Genomic DNA, 15,443 nt, shown 5'->3' with positions numbered 1-15,443 from the left:
TGCTGTGGTGGTCTTCAGCCAGAAGACTGGTTTGATGCAGCTATTATTGATCTCTCCATAAATTTTGCAACCTACTGTCGCTTGAGACTGCTTCCTATAGTCTAGCCTTGGTCTCTCTCCCTACAATTGTTACATCCCATGCTTTCCCACATTACCAAATTGAGACTGATTCAAGTTGTGCCATAATTTTTTCCACCAGTTTGATTTAGATTCTTTATTAGTTATCTGATGTAAACAATTAATCTTCAGCATACTTCTGCAGCACACATTTCAAAACCTTCTATTCTCTTGTGAACTGTTCATCATACACATTTCAGTCCAGACTGAAATCATTAGAGAAGAACTTTCCTAGCATTTAAGTTTATTGCTGATGTTAACATATTATTCTTTTTCAAAAATACTTGCCAGTCCACATTTTATATCCTCCCTACTTCAGCCATTGTTAGTTATTTTGCTGCCCAAATAACAAACAACCGATTTTCAAGATGCTATCCATTCCATTTAATTGATCTTCCAAGTCCTTTGCCATTGCTGACAGAATTATGATGTCATTGTCAAATCTCCAAATTTTTATTCCTTGTCCTTAAACTTTAATTTGATTTGCAAATTTGCCCTTTGCTACCTTTATTGCTTGCATAGTATACAGACTGAATACGGTGACATTGAGGATAAGCCTCTATCTTGACTCACTTTGCTCAACTTTTGGTTCCCCTTCATTAACTTTGACTCTTATAATTACAGTCTGGCTTCTTTACAAGTTGTGAATAACCTTTCACTCTCTGTATTTTACCCCTGTTACCTTCAGAGTTTCAACAAGTGTACTCAAATCAGCATTGCCGAAAGCTATGTCGAATTCTATAAATCTTGTTTTCCCAATCTTCATTCTATTTTCTGCGGTATGTTGTAGGGTCAGTATTCTGGAAGCTAAATTGATCTTCCCTGAGGTCAGTATGTACTGCTCATTCCATTCATAATTCATAATGTTCAGATAAGATGAAAATAGAAGCTTTTAAAATGTGGTACTATTGAAGAATGCTGAATATTAGATGGGTAGAATGAATAACAAATGAGAAGATACTGAATAAAATTGGAGAAAAAACTGATTTGGGGTACAACTTGGCTAAAAGAAACAACCAGTGTGCGGATGGGCAGTAGTTATGCAAAGATGAAGAGCTGCGTCAAATCAGTTTTTGGACTGAAGACCACAACAACCACCTTGCCCTGGTAAAGTATGTTTTTTGGGGCATTATTATATAGTCTGACTGACTACTTATATTACATTGCCAACTTGTGTCGTCCACTATCCAAAGACAACCTCCAACAAGTGTTAACTTTTCTTCCAGTTTGCCTGCCGTCTTTTTGCTAGCTGCCACCTACCATAAGTCAATTTGTATACTCATTTCATCTATTCCTGTTGCACATTAAATACAAATTTAAACCTTCAGGTTGACCTACAGGCCACAACCACATCACACTGTTAATGGAGCAGTAGTGTCTTTTTAATTACTCCACAAGACATGCAAATTGAAGATGAAGACATATCAATATGAGAAACATCATCCATGTCCGGCAAGGCATCTGCAGTGGAAACATGGCCACTATCACAGGCCAGTCACGTGGACTTCTCTGGTGGGCAAATATAAGGCTGACCGGCACTGGTATCTCTTCCTCAATTGTTGTTATCTGACTTGCCTCTACCAGTGGACTCTGACTGTCATGTCTGCTTACTGTGTGCATAGAGCTACAAATTATGAACTTGATGCTTCCACCATCACTAGACTTAAAGGAACTTTGAGTACTAAATGTGTGCTTATTGGCTAAGTGGTTTTTGGACTTTATCCAACTTAATCAGAAACTTTCTCATATTAATTTCTGTTGTGGCTCGAATGGATAGACTCTCAAGAACAGTTACTGGTACTAATGGAAGTAAAGCTCTGAGTGAGTTATGAGTCGTACTCTGGTGAGTCAATCAATACAACACTTGCTCATGAAAGGCAAAAGTCTCAGGTTTGAGTCCTAGACTGGCACACAGTTTTGGTCTGCCAGGAAGTTTTCCACTGCAGAATGACAATTCATTCTAAGAACTATTACTGGTTGGTTTGTGGATTACCAGGCAATTTTAATTTGTTGTTACAGAAGTTATTTAAGTTGGGGTTATAACAATTGTGATGAGGAGATTTCTTGAGCTTTGGCAACAACAGTTAAAACATTTGGCACAACTTTGAAATATAGAAAGGTCTTGATTAATCAGTATATATATTTCTCCATATAGTAATGAAGCTAAAACATTATCAGGACTCGTCAATTGCTTACCTGGTTGTAAGATGCAGCAGTCACATGTGCTGCCAATGATCCTGGCATTTCAGCCATTTATTGAGGCTCATGAAGTATGTTAAGTACACCACACACAGCATTTTCAGGCAGGTGAGATTAAGTGAACAGATCACCGATGGGGCTTTTTGCTGTCTACATATCATCAGTTGTATTACGCGGTTCAAATGTTAGCCCTGTTTTCCGATCTATCAGAGTTACCATTGCGTGCGTGACATATTCTTTACTATCGGAGCATTATTCGAACAAGATGTGGAAGTGAATAGTTATCCAGAGTAAAAATACTATAGAGGCGAAATGTGAAATGTGTTTTATTCATCTCATAATGTACACAATTTCAGAACATATGCCTGATGTACAGGAGACATGTCAAGGTTACAATTTGCTTATTTACAATTTTGTCACACTTACAATAATACTTTGTGGAGAATTTACTTACTTGAAATTTATCAAACTTACAGTATTTACGTCTACTACAACTATCATAAATTTTTATTCCATTTTAGAGATCCAACTCAAAGTATCACTTCATCCTTCATGAAATCTTCCACAGAGCAGTATCATCGTTCAATTAGAAAATCATGTACCTTGCTTTTAAAATATTTATCTTCATATTCATTACATCACAACTTTTATTGTGTTGTGAATTTTCATAGCTATATACTGAGGAGTCTGAGCACATGGTTTTAAGCGATGAGAGGTGAGCATAAGATTTTCTTTATGTCTTGTGTCGTATGAGTGTTCAAAATGATTTTTTAAAATAGATCAGCTCTGCTGCGTAGGAAGAGACCACCTCAAAGATGTATAAAGAGGGGACAGTTAATATTTTTAGTTCTTTAAATAATGGTCAACATGATGCCCTCAGCTGTACAGAGCACATGTTGCGAATGGTTCTTTTTTGCAACTTTAAAATTCGTGTAACGTTTCCCAAACTTTGAAAAGAGTAATTGGCCTACTTCAATGTTCCAAATAGCTCAGTACAAAATTTTATTGGATTTTCAAGCACTTCTTTATGGTTGATAAAACTTGCCTATCTTGCAGACATTTTTGGAAAGTGTAACATATTTGAGTTGTCATTGGAAAGAAAGGGTGTTACAATATTTAATGCAGGAGACAAAATTGCATCTTTCAAGAGAAAATTTAAATTTTAGATTTCTTCAGTTCAAAAAAACAATTTTAATTGGTTTCCCACTTTCAGTGAATGTTTGATATTTTTTTTTTTTTTAACAGATGAAGTTTCTAAGCTATTTATAGAGCACTTTGAAAAAACTATTTTGCAATATTTTCTGAAGATAGGTGAGGACAATTTCTGGGTTCAAAATCACCTTTCCAAAACAGCTAAGTAACTAGGCTTAAATGCAAGAGACTTTCATAACTAATTGACTTAATAAATGACTGATTTAAAGCAAAAGCACAAAGATCAGCCATTATGCAATTTAGTGGTGAATTTATCAGAAGAATATATAAGTTTTTCAAAACCAGTTGTTGTTGTTGTACTTCCATTTACTAATACATATTTATGTGAAGCAGGATTTTCTTATTATGCTGCAACAAAGACAACGTTCCTGACTTAAAGACCCAGAATTACCAAAGTAATTGAAAACTTTTTCCACTTTGTTGTTACAGTAGAACTCCAATCATCTGGTTCACTTGGGGTCAGACTCATTCCAAATAATCAAATATCTGGACAATTGGACAAATCATGAATGAAAATGGGTCATTTATTTTTTTTAAAAAAAGGTTAAATTTGTGTATATGTACTGCTGTAATATTAATTTAATGACTTCAAAACAATGTTGATTAGATTTTGTACAGTACTGTATTTACATACAGTGTCAATTCTTGATCATATCGGTCAGAGTCAGCTGTTCTGCTGTCTTCAATCATTTTCATGCAGCCAAATCTCGCATCTTCTTCACAGTGAGCAGCTGTGTATAAAACTTCCTGGCAGATTAAAATTATGTGCCGGACTGAGACTCGAACTCGGGACCTTTACCTTTTGCGAGCAAGTGCTCTACCATCTGAGCTACCCAAGCACGACTCACAACCTGTCCTCACAGCTTCAATTCTGCCAGTACCTTGACTCCTACCTTCCCAATTTCACAGAAGCTCTCCTGTGAACCTTGCATAACTAGCACTCCTGGAAGAAAGGATATTGTGGAGACATGGCTTAGCCACAGCCTGGGGGGTGTTTCCAGAATGAGATTTTCACTCTGCAGTGGAGTGTCCGCTGATATGAAACTTCCTGGCAGATTAAAACTGTGTGCCGGACCGAGACTCGAACTCTGGACCTTTGCTTCTGTATAGACAAACTTAGGCTGTCACTCCATCCATGGTGGTGTCATGTCAAGGCATGCAAATGTCTCACCAGCTGATGGTCCTGCATCTGGTTCAGTGAAAATGTCATTCTCGTGGCCATTAGTTTCTTCACTCACAATTAGAATGATTTCATCATCACTGAGAATGTGGAATCCAGGGTGCAAAGAATCACTAGCAAGCCACTCACCTACATCCTCTGCACTGCAATCAGAGTGTTCCAGAATTTTCAGAATGATCTTTCTTATGTTTTCAAGTGATATTTTGTCCTCTGCCACTCCTCTTTCTTCCTCTTCCTTTTCATACCTCTTCTTTTCATCTTCATTTTTTCTGTACCTCATCTTGGGTTGAAATGCCTTTCAGTTTATTTCAAGCTCTTTTTAATGTGGTTGCCTTCATCAGCTTCCACCACCATGTGAGAACAGTCTTTTAAATTCAATTTTTGCTGGTGAGCCACAATGCCTTCTTCATTTTCATCTTCTATCAAAAGCTTTCTCTACAGTTGTATTCTGTAATGTTGCTTCATGTTTTGATACATATTGGTTGATTGGCTGCAGCAAACTCATTACGTTTGGTGGGAGGAAGAGTGTTTTGAAACATCCATCTTTTCTATCAAGAAGTCTTTCTGTAGGGTGAATGGGTGCATTGTGCAGAATTAATATCACCTTACTGCCTTCTTTCCTATGCCCTCTTGTTGTTTTATAAATTCAGGTATGAAAATTGAATCATACCTTTTGCAAAACAAAGAAGCAGTCATCCAAGGCCTTTGGCTGATCCTTGTAAAAGATGGGGAGTTTTTTTTAACAGTTTTGAAAGCCCAGGGTTTTTTAATTGTCTTATCAACAGAAGGTGTATTCTATGGTTTCCCACAGAGTGAGTAAAGTTCAGCACAGAAGCTAAAGTTGTTTCATGCAAAGCCTTCCAAATCACACCTGTCTCATCTGCATCATATAAAATCAGGATCATAAGTATCTGCTTCAATTTTGAATTTTCAATAAACTCTTATGCTGCTTTTGTGTCTGCTGATAGTTTGTAACCACTTAAATCCAACTCATGATACCATGCCTTGCTTTGAAAATCTGCAGCCAACCACTGCTCGCTTTAAATGAAGACAAACAGTCTATTTTCTTGCCCAAAAAAGTTTTGCTTTTTCACAAACAATCACCCCTAAAAGAGTGTTTCCCAATGCTTGCTGCTGCAACGACTTCTTAAATATGGCCTCTCAGGCTCTTTATTTTCTGCTGTTTCCATTGCTTTTCATGATAAATACCATCTTCATTAAGGACCTGTTTTTTTTTTTTTTTTTTTTTTTTTTTTTTTTTTTTTTTTAAGTATGTCAGAAATTGTTGATGTTCCCAGGCTAAACATCTCAGCTAATGCTTACCACTCATGCCTTTGTCTAATTGTTGTTTTGTCTGCCAATGAAAAGACAACTTGTTCCCTCTTAGAACACACACGTCATGCAGCACATTAAAACACATGCACGAAACAAAGGACATCAAAGACATAATGTATAGTGAAAAATCAGCGTATACGTTAAGGTCATGACACAGATTCAGACTGACATTGGCCACACTGAATGATGGGCGCCACCACAAACACAACAATGCATGTATTTTGCATACAACAATGCACTTACTAGACTCGGTTTAAGGGAAGATTTTAGGGTTGCCATATCTAGCTGAGACGTTGTAGTTTGATGCATCGGTGCCTAAGCCGTAAAATGAAATTTTTTGCAATTGTTTTACGCATTTGGAGATGGAGTGTGGTGTGAGAATATTTTTAATAATTACTGTAGCTTTGGTCCTGGCTGTAGACTGCTGTGCAGTGACTTTGGAGTCAGGATATATTGCAGCATTCAGTCAAGAGAATTGAAGGCTTGGTGATGCTTGACAATTTTATAAGTTGTTGGCTCTGCAACAGTTCTTCCTGGGTGTGCTGTTTAATCATGACAGTAGAAATAGACTTTGATGTCGATGCTACTCCAAATGTATTTGTATGATTCTTTGTAGAAATGTAATGCCTCATATCTGCCATACCTCCATGAGTTATTGAGATGAAACAGCTACAAATCTCACACAACACTTCCTGATCAGTTAGTCTTTTCTTGACAAAATACCAGTCTTATGTGTAATCATCCAAAAAGTGACACTCTCTCTTTCCATCCTTAGGCATTTTCATAGGCTATGATAAGTTTATTAGATGGTAAACAGTCAACAAGAATACTTTAGTCATCGAAGTACACACTTCATGCCCTACATACCTGCCTGCAGTAAACACTTAAAACATTACTAACTTGCACTCATTGTTCGTATTATGTTTAGAAAGAATAGTCTTGTCAGATCATTATTCATTAACCATGAACCATGGACCTTGCCATTGGTGCGGAGGCTTGTGTGCCTCAGCGATACAGATGGCCGTACCATAGCTGCAACCACAATGGAGGGATATCTGTTGAGAGGCCATACAAACGTGGTTCCTGAAGAGCGCCAGCAGCCTTTTCAGTAGTTGCAGGGGCAACAATCTGGATGATTGACTGAGCTGACCTTGTAACACTAACCAAAACGGCCTTACTGTGATGGTACTGCGAACGGCTGAAAGCAAGTGGAAACTACAGCTGTAATTTTTCCCGAGGGGATGCAGCTTTACTGTATGGTTAAATGATGATGGCATTGTCTTGGGTAAAATATTCCCCCCATTTGGATCTCCAGGTGGGGACTACTCAAGAGGACGTCGTTATCAGGAAAAAGAAACTGGCGTTCTACGGATCGGAGCGTGGAATGTCAGATCCCTTAATCGGGCAGGTAGATTAGAAAATTTAAAAAGGGAAATGGATAGTTAAAGTTACATATAGTGGGAATTAGTGAAGTTCGGTGGAAAGAGGAACAAGACTTTTGGTCAGATGAATACAGGGTTATAAATACAAATTCATTTAGGGGTAATACAGGAGTAGGTTTAATAATGAATTAAAAAATAGGAGTGCCGGTAAGCTACTACAAACAGTGTTGTGAACACATTATTGTGGCCAAGACAGACACGAAGCCCATGCCTACTACAGCACTACAAGTTTATATGCCACCTAGCTCTGCAGATGATGAAGAAATTGATGAAATGTATGATGAAATAAAAGAAATTATTCAGAGAGTCAAGGGAGACAAAAGTTTAATACTCATGGGTGACTGGAATTCGAGGGTAGGAAAAGGGAGAGAAGAAAACATAGTAGGTGAATATGGATTGGGGGTAAGAAATGAAAGAGGAAGTCACCTGGTAGAATTTTGCACAGAGCATAACTTAATCACAGCTAACACTTCGTTCAACAATCATGAAAGAAGGTTGTATACATGGAAGAATGCTGGAGATACTAAAAGGTATCAGACAGATTATATAATGGTAAGACAGAGATTTAGGAAACAGGTATTAAATTGTAAGACATTTCCAGGGGCAGATGTGGACTCTGACCACAATCTATTGGTTATGAACTGTAGATTAAAACTGAAGAAACTGCAAAAAGGTGGGAGTTTAAGGAGATTGGACCTGGATAAACTGACTAAACCAAAGGTTGTACAGTGTTTCAGGGAGAGCATAAGGGAACAATTGACAGGAATGGGGGAAAGAAGTACAGTAGAAGAAGAATGGGTAGCTCTGAGGGATGAAGTAGTGAAGGCAGCAGAGGATCAAGTAGGTAAAAAGACAAGGGCTAGTAGAAATCCTTGAGTAACAGAAGAAATATTGAATTTAATTGATGAAAGGAGAAAATATAAAATTGCAGTAAAGGAAGCAGGCGAAAAGGAATACAAACGACCCAAAAATGAGATTGTCAGGAAATGCAAAATGGCTAAGCAGGGATGGCTAGAGGACAAATGTAAAGATGTAGAGGCTTATCTCACTAGGGGTAAGATAGATACTGCCTACAGGAAAATTAAAGAGACCTTTGGAGAAAAGAGAACCACTTGTATGAATATCAAGAGCTCAGATAGAAACCCAGTTCTAAGCAAAGAAGGGAAAGCAGAAATGTGGAGGGAGTATGTAGAGGGGTCTATACAAGGGCAATGTACTTGAGGACAATATTATGGAAATGGAAGAGGATGTAGATGAAGATGAAATGGGAGATACGATACTGGGTGAAGAGTTTGACAGAGCACTGAAAGACCTGAGTCGAAACAAGGCCCCGGGAGTAGACAACATTCCATTAAAACTACTGACAGCCTTGGCAGATCCAGTCCTGACAAAACTCTACCATCTGGTGAACAAAATGTATGAGACAGGCGAAATACCCTCAGACTTCAAGACGAATATAATAATTCGAATCCCAAAGAAAGCAGGTGTTGACAGATGTGAAAATTACCGAGCTATCAATTTAATAAGTAACAGCTGCAAAATACTAACTCAAATGCTTTACAGACGAATGGAAAAACTGGTAGAAGCCAACCTCGGAGAAGATCAGTTTGGGTTCCATAGAAATATTGGAACATGTGAGGCAATACTGACTGTACAACTTATCTTAGAAGAAAGATTAAGGAAAGGCAAACCTACATTTCTAGCATTTGTAGACTTAGAAGAAGCTTTTGACAATGTTGATTGGAATACGCTCTTTCAAATTTTAAAAGTGGCAGGGGTAAAATACAGGGAGCGAAAGGCTATTTATAATTTGTACAGATACCAGATGGCAGCTATAAGAGTCGAAGGACATGAAAGGGAAGCAATGGTTGGGAAGGGAGTGAGACAGCGTTGTAGCCTGTCCCTGATGTTATTCAATCTGTATATTGAGCAAGCAGTAAAGGAAACAAAAGAAAAATTCAGAGTAGGTATTAAAATCCATGGAGAAGAAATAAAAACTTTAAGGTTCGCTGATGACATTGTAATTCTGCCAGAGACAGCAAAGGACTTGGAAGAGCAGTTGAATGGAATGGACAGTGTCTTGAAAGGAGGATATAAGATGAACATCAACAAATGTAGTCGAATTAAGCCGGGTGATGCTGAGGGAATCAGATTAGGAAATGAGACACTTAAAGTTGTGAAGGAGTTTTGCTATCTGGGGAGCAAAATAACTGATGATGGTCGAAGTAGAGAGGATATAAAATGTAGACCGGCAATGGCAAGGAAAGCATTTCTGAAGAAGAGAAATTTGTTAACATCGAGTATAGATTTAAGTGTCAGGAAGTTGTTTCTGAAAGTATTTGTGTGGAGTGTAGCCATGTATTGAAGTGAAACATGGACGATAAATAGTTTGGACAAGAAGAGAATAGAAGCTTTCGAAATGTGGTGCTACAGAAGAATGCTGAAGATTAGATGGGTAGATCACATAACTAATGAGGAGGTATTGAATAGAATTGGGGAGAAGAGGAGTTCGTGGCACAATTTGACAAGAAGAAGGGCCCGGTTGGTAGGACATGTTCTGAGGCATCAAGGGATCACAAATTTAGCATTGGAGGGCAGCATGGAGGGTAAAAACCGTAGAGGGAGACCAAGAGATGAATACACTAAGCAGATTCAGAAGGGTGTAGGTTGCAGTAAGTGCTGGGAGATGAAGAAGCTTGCACAGGATAGAGTAGCATGGAAAGCTGCATCAAACCAGTCTCAGGACTGAAGAACACAACAAAAACAACAATTCAAATGGGAATTGCCCAACCCACTCTGAGTGGTGCTGCTTAAACAGGGCGGATGGATGGATGGATATGGTGTTATGGGCGCTCAACAGTGTAGTCTTTAGCGCCCTGCTTAAACAGTTCCAGTCACATACTATTAGAGAAGTTCGGTATTTACTCAAATGATGGTGCTAGATCTAGAAGTGCTTGCATCATCGATACAGGATACGCAACATGCAACACCTTTTGTGAGACAACCTTGCCAACATAAACTTGTTGACATATGAAGGGGCGAGGGGTGGGGGAATGTGTATATCACAAGTCATTGTCAGTTCAGTGCTGTTTGTCTTGTTAACCTGGCTTGTTTTGTTCATCTGCAGTGACTGTTTTTGCTAGCGCCATGTAGTTCTTGTTTCGTTTTTTATGATGGGGAGTTTTAGTGAACAATGTGCAGCTGTGAAATTTTGTTTTCTGCTCAGTAAAAATGAAACTGTTTTAATTTTGACAACAGCTTAACAAGATGATGCTACAGGAAAAATTCAAGTGTATGAGTGATTGCTCAATTTAAAAATGGCAACATGTTGACTCATGACAAAAATCGTTCTGGACGTCCGTCAACAGCCTGAATTGATGAAAATATTGAAAAAAATCCGAGAGCTTGTGGTCACAGACAGTTGATCAACTGTGAGAGATTAGTGGGTTGTCTTGGAACTCGGTTCTGCGAATTTTAACGGAAGGTCTGGCTAGGTGGGAGACTAGTCCTTCCACCATGACAATGCACCTGCATACACAGCCATCTCTGTTAGACAATTTTTTGGTTACAAATGACATGGTTCTGCTACCCCATGCACCTTACTCGCTGATCTGGCTCTGTGCGACTTTTTATTTCCACATGTGAAAAGGAGCATGAAAGGACACCAATTTGACAACATTGAAGAAGTCTAGAAAAAATGGGGGAGGAGCTGTCAGCCATTTCTAAAGATGACTACAAAAAAGTTTTGAGCAGTGGGACAAAGGTATTGGTTGTTATGGAGAGTATTGAAGGGGATAAAGTTGTTTTGTAAACAATTTGAAAACAGCTTTTAAAAAATAATTCAGTTTTTTTGTGTGCCTCCTTGTAAATAAAACTGAGACTGCATTTATATGTTGTGCTGACAGATGGCATTACGTCAGTACTTGAGCCAAACTCTTAACAGTATTTTGCAAAATCAGGTCAAAATTAGGTCTTGTCGGGATATTGGGACACGAAGGTTCATAATGGTGATGGTCCCAATACATAAGGATGAATGGCAACCGTAGAAGTTTTTGTCTTTTAATACATTCATTGTGGATTGATTTTAGAATGATAAAGAAATGTACTGTGTACTGTACACTGTAATACCAACAGTTTTAGTCATGCAGCACAAATTTCTTTTTCCTCAAAGCGATCCAGATAATTGGCGATTTGAATAGTTGGAGTTTGAATAATTGGAGTTCTGCTGCATGTGTTAAGGAAAGAAATAATTACTACATACATTTGAAGCAGATAAATTGTTACGATTTCTTTGTTATTAGTTGTGATTTAAAATAAAAGCAATCACTGAATAAAACAAGTTTTTCTCATTTTTATTAAACTTCAAAGTAAACAAGGAGTTCCATCAAAGTACCAGGATTACCAAAGTCTGAGGAAACGTGTGGGAACCTCTGAGACAGATAGAGTAGAGCAACAAGCTTTGTCCCGCATGGTGATCAGGAAGTCTGGAGGCACTCTTTGATTGTGTGAAGACTTCAAGCAAACCATTAATGCTCAGAAATAGATCTGATGGAGGCATATTTTCAGATGATGGGGACTCATGGAGGATATCAATCATGAACATGCAGTTCAAACTCTGCTGATATAATGGGTTGCATTTTGGTGCAGTTTTTGGTTAGTTATAATCCAAAGATTTCTTGAACAGACTACTGCAGGAATTTAGTGTAGTGTAAATTATATTGACAATATTGTGGTTATTGGTTGTTCAACAGATGAATATTTGCACTGTCTCCATCCAGTTTTTGCAGGTCTTGTACAAAACAGACTCACATGTAACTTTTTCCAAATGTCTTCTTTTAGTCAGTACTCACTTATTTAAGTTAAATCCACAGCCAAGAAAGCCTTCAGGCCACCGCAAAATATATAGAGGCTATTCAGAACATGCCTGTGCCTAATGCCAGCAAGGACCTTCAAGTATTTCTCAGAAACATGAATTACTATATGTGATTTATTCCCTAGGCACCCTTTATAATCCATCGGTAAATAAAAATGGGATCCCTTTTCAATGGCTCAAATAGTGCCAATTGGCTTTTCAGAAGTTAAATTTGATCCTCCAATTAGTGCCATGCCATGCGACTTGCCAGACTCACTTGCTGTTGGCATTAGTAACAGATGCATCCCCACACAGCATTGGGGTTGTTCTCTCTTATAAGTTAGAGAATGGCACCAGGAGGCCAACTGTATTTATGTCAAAGATATTTGGTGTAGCTCAGGAACATTCTCGGATAAAACTGGAAACATTGGTCATCTTTGGTGTCCATAAATTTCACATTTTTTGTAAGGTCACAAATTTAATCTTATCACTGACCATATACCACTCTTATCACTTTTTGAATCTAAAGCAAAACTGCCAGAGCTGTCAGTGCATTGTCTTTGTCGATGGGCTCTCTGTTTATTGACTTGCACACAGATGTGCTCTCTCTCCTTCTGGCAGTTCCAGATCCTGAAATTGACCATGAGGAAACAGTTTGTTTTCCATTAGACAGATAACTATAGCCATCACTCAATGAGCTCCCTCCAAAAATGGCAAGTTTGGCAAGGTGTGGGGCTCCTTACAGAAGATGACAAGTGCTGGGTAGTAGTGCTGTTCTCCCGGCAATGTCAAGTGTTTCAGCTTATGCATAAATCCTACAGGGGGATTTCCAGGATGAAGCAACTGGAGCACCGTTACGTCTTCTGGTCTTGGATTGAGGACTATGATGCATGGATGGTGCAACACTTGTGCCTTTGCCAGACACACCAGCTGACTGCACCCTAATTGTTCCACTGTCACCTGTGCAGCTGCAGTACCAAGATCATATTGACTGTGCAGGCCCCATTTTGGGGGTCAATTTGTTAATTGTCCCAGACTCCTCCTTCAACATCCTATATGTTGTACACCTCCAGTAGACAACAATGACAGTCATGGTTGGAGCTCTGGGTTCACCCCACACACGTGAGTGACAATGGTCCCAAAGTCACAGCGACTGATTTCAAAAGCTTTTGCACCTGCACAACCACACCCCTTTCCATCCAACCTCAAATGGGCTGACTGACAGGTCCGTGCAGCTCAGAGGCAAAAGCTAAGTAGCGTTCGTTCATGGGTTGCCACCGTCACAAGACACTTCTGGATCTCCTGTATCCACATCTGCGATACGAAGCTGGTGTAGCCATGCCATTACTTGCAGGTGCCCCAGTCTGCATATGCATGGACAGAGTCTGGATGGATCTGGGGGTATATGGCAGAACTGTGCGAGCACCTGGTGATGTTCATGCCTACAACTTGTGGGAAGCTCTGTTGCCACCCTGGTCAGCATCTTCCTACATCAGGGCATCCACCATCACCACCACATTGTAGCTCTCCCCAATCCTGGGTCACAGACAACAGCTGCCTGGTCCTTCCTCCCCATGAGCTATGGGACACATACCTGGATCTTGATCTGGCTTCCTTGACAGCTGAATCACCAGATCTGCAGCATCCCTCAGGAATGCCTCCACTTGCTAAATTCTCCAGTTCTATGCAAGAAGCTCCAGATCCAGCACCACTGTCATAGACAGACCAGACGTCTTCCAGGTTTCTGTCTTGGATTTACCCAGCTCCCGGCCTGTCTTGCCGCGTCATCCTTCCCTGCATAGGCCAGTCAATTAATGGCTCTGAATGCCAGTTGAACTGAGAAGGGATTTAGTAATCCTGTTGGATGTGTGTATGGAAAATGTGGACATATCGCTACACGTTACAATTCTCATGTCCAGCAAAGGTGCTTGTGGGGAAAACAGGCCAATAAGGTGAACTTCCATAGCAGGTAAATATAAGGCAGCCTGGATGACAGTCTCTTCCTCATCTTCTGTTAATCAACTCATTACCTGTGAAATGTGACTGTCGTGACTGTTTACTGTGTGCTTATTGCTGCAAATTATGAACTTGTTGTTTCCTCCACCACTAGGCTTTATGTAACTTAGATTACTAAATGTGTGCTTATGGCTAAGTTGCACTTGAACTTTGACTTAATCAGGAACTGTCTCATATTTAATTTCCATTGTGGATCAGATGAATGTTTCATCAAGAACTGTTACTGTTAAATCCACAGACTAATAGACAATTTTAATTTCTTGTTACATAAGTTACTTGTATTCGATAAATGTGCTGGCAGAAAAGTGAATTACTATACATGATTTATTCCCCAGGCAGCCTCTATAGTCAAACCAGTTAAATCATTTCCATAAAAAGGAAGTCCCTTTTCAGTGGTCCAAATAGTGCCACCGGGCTTTTCAGAAGTTAAATTTTGCCCTCCAATTAGCACCCCATCACGTTTACTTTGTGATCCAAGACTTCCACCATAGCTGCCACTGTTGTCTGCTGGAGGTGGACAACATATAGGAAGTGCGAGTAGGAGTCACAGTAAGTGGGCATTATAACAGTCTTCCTGTCTCATGTCTAGTGGACGATAAAACACTAATATGATCTATTCTTGAGTACTGCTTGAGCATTTGGGATCCCTATCAGGTCAGATTGAGGGAGGACATAGAAGCAATTCAGAGGTAGGCTGCTAGATTTGTTACTGGTTGGTTTGATCATCACGCGAGTGTTACGGAAATGCTTCAGGAACTCGGGTGGGAGTCTCTGGAGGAAAGGAGGCATTCTTTTCGTGAATTGCTACTGAGGAAATTTAGAGAACCAGCATTTGAGGCTGACTGCAGTACAATTTTACTGCTGCCAACTTATATTTCGCAGAAAGACCACAAAGATAAGATAAGAGAGATTAGGGCTCGTACAGAGGCATACAGGCAGTAATTTTTCTCTCATTGTGTTTGTGAGTGGAACAGGGAGAGAAGATGCTAGTTGTGATATGAGGTACCCTCTGCCACGCACCGTATGGTGGATTGCGGAGTATGTATGTAGATGTAGAAGTACAGCTAACTTTCTCTTATTCTACATATCA

Source organism: Schistocerca piceifrons, chromosome 5, assembly GCF_021461385.2.
Source record: "Schistocerca piceifrons isolate TAMUIC-IGC-003096 chromosome 5, iqSchPice1.1, whole genome shotgun sequence".
Classification (NCBI taxonomy): Eukaryota; Metazoa; Arthropoda; class Insecta; order Orthoptera; family Acrididae; genus Schistocerca; species Schistocerca piceifrons.
This window is presented reverse-complemented; position numbering follows the sequence as displayed.